The sequence below is a fragment of the Phyllostomus hastatus genome, unplaced genomic scaffold (genome assembly GCF_019186645.2).
Source record: "Phyllostomus hastatus isolate PE091 unplaced genomic scaffold, TTU_PhHast_1.1 phas_contig_148, whole genome shotgun sequence".
NCBI classification, from domain to species: domain Eukaryota; kingdom Metazoa; phylum Chordata; class Mammalia; order Chiroptera; family Phyllostomidae; genus Phyllostomus; species Phyllostomus hastatus.
Genome location: NW_025333607.1, coordinates 5,146,601 through 5,149,222, shown reverse-complemented (window position 1 = coordinate 5,149,222; position 2,622 = coordinate 5,146,601).

Sequence of the window (2,622 nt, the reverse complement as noted above, 5' to 3'; positions counted from 1 at the left end):
AATCCCACATGCCAGCACAGATGGGAGGTCACTGCCAAGGTTACGTCACCTAAGATCACAACAACTTCAGTCTTGCCAGAGACTCTCTATTGCACAGGTGGCAAACACAAGGCCCGCGGGCCGAATCCAGCCCTCCACTTTGTTTTATCTGGCCCGGCACCTTGTTTCTACCCAGCGGCAGCGCTGAGCTCTCGCTTTACTGTTAAGGAGTAGTTACATTCACACAGTCCTCAAGTTACTTTCGGCCCTTTGAAAGGGAGTTTGACACCCCTGCTCTATTGGATCCCAGACCGGCTCCTTGTGATGTGAGCTGCCACGCGGTGAGGAACGGGATCTGGCCAATAGGCAGCAAACCGCAGAGCCCTTCGGTCCAGTAACCCACACGGCACCGAATCCTGCCAGCAGCCCTGGTGGCTGGGTCCTTCCCCAGCGGAGATCCGACGAGCCCCCGGCTGGGCTGACACCCGGACGGCAGCCTTGGGAGAGACCTGGGCAGAAGGAGCTACACCAGTGCTTCCGACGTGCAGACACCCTAAGATATAAATATGGTCCAGGCCACTGAGTCTCTGATAACGATACACAGTAACAGAGAACTAACTCGTGGGGCGATGGAAAACGAAGAGTCGAGTGTGAGCCCTAGGCCTGCACAGCTGGGCAGGAGGTGGGATTATTGACTCAACTGGGGAAGCTGGGAAGCAGGGAAGAGTCAAGGAGAAATCACGAGTGGAGATTTCCAGGGAGGGCTTGGATATGTGGAGAAAGGCCGTCAACCCGTCAGCTGGGGTTCAATGGATCCGTGTGTGTGTGAAACCAGTTGGACGGCCAGCAGCCCGCCCTTCTCAGCAGTGCTGAGCGGGCCAGCCGTGGGCCTGGTTCCCCGTCTCCACTCCTCCCCGCTTGGCTGGACTCTCTTCCCTGACACGGACCTTTCAGGCCTCCACTGTCACTGTTTTGTCATTCTGCCAGTCTTCCTTTGCCCTGGAGTGTCCCCTGGTGCTGGGCCTGTTGCTCAGAGTTCCTTACCAAGATTTCTGCATGACGGCGGCCTTGCTTTGGATCCTCTCTCCATTTTCCAAGTGCCCATTCCTATGCCCGTGGCCCCAGGACCCCCTGCCTGGGAGCAAACATTGTCCCAGTTACCTCTCCCTCTGTGGGGCCTCTGGAGCACGGTCAGCAAGGCTGAGCGCAACAGCCCACGGCACTGTGGGCTCAGACCCCCTGCACTGGCTGTCCCTTTTCTTGCCCTGTTCCCCACTTCCTCACAGTGAGCTGATGTCACCTTCCAAATGAGACCTGACTCATAGCCTGGTCTCAGGGGGAAACCCAAACCTTATTAGTTGCCAATGGCTGCTGACACAAAAGCCACAACCCAGAAGCTTGCAGCAGCAGCCGCCTGTCCTCTTACAGTTCGGGAGAGCTGGGGACCGGCATCCCCGGGCTGAAATCGCCGTGGCATCAGGCTCTGCCCTCTCTGGAGGTGCTCAGGGCTTGGGAGAGTCTACTGCTGCTCCCTCCAGCTGGCGGTGGCTGCCAGCATCCCTCGGCTTGCAGCAGAATCCTTCCCACCTCTGCCTCCCTGTCCACGTGGCCCTCTCCTCTGGGTCTACGTGTCGTCTCCCTCCGCCATGGACAGCTGTGATGTCCTTTAGGGACCACTCTACTAACCCAGGATAAGCTCCTCGTTAAAGATTCTGTGGCTTAATTACACCTACAAAGACCTTTTCCCACATCAAGTCGAGTTTCTAGGTTCTGGGAATGAGAACTGCCGTCTTGGGAGGGCCCCCCTTCTGCCCTCCACACAAACTAAGACAGAAGGACGTGGGTGCAGACAGAGATGTGATGCCGTGGGGTAGCCTGGCGGCACTGAGCTGTGCTGGGAGCGGTGGTGGGAGTGAATGGGCCTTGAATATCAGACCACAAGGGCTGCACTACATTCTTTGGGCAAGAGGTAACAGATGGAGTGTACTACCGTATTAGTCTCCTAAACCTATACTCGAGAAAGTGGGTTAAGAGAGGATAGGAAACTTGTCAAAGTTTAACACAGTCACATGTGGTGGGGTTGGAGTCCAAACCGAGGTCTGTTTCATTCCAAAATAATGCCTACGTTGGTGGGTTCAAAAGGGAGGGGCACTTGAAATGCTGCTTTGTCAACGGGAAGATGGCTCTGGGGACCAGGAAGGATTAGAAGAAACTGGAAGCAGAAAACATTGTACTTTGCTGGGCATTACCTCCACCTGCCTGGCCACCCTGATTAAGGGTCTCTGAATGAGAGCAGACAGGCGTATGCCAACTGCTGCCGTCATTGTAAATTAGTCCTGCACATATTCTGTTCACAGTAATTGAGAGAGTATGTATGTGTGTTTATAGATGTGAAATATAGAGAGTGTCTTCTATATTATACATGATTTATAATAATCTATCTATCTATCTATCTATACGAATGAGGGGGCCCCAAACCCAGGGATTTGTTTATAAAAATTGTGTATATATTATTTCATGTTTAAACTTCAGTTACCTTCACGTACTCTCCATTTGATGCAATACGCCTATCGAGACCATTTTTCTACTGCTCAAAACAAGTTTTGAATGTGTTGATTTTAATGCCTTTTAGTGCTTCTCCCA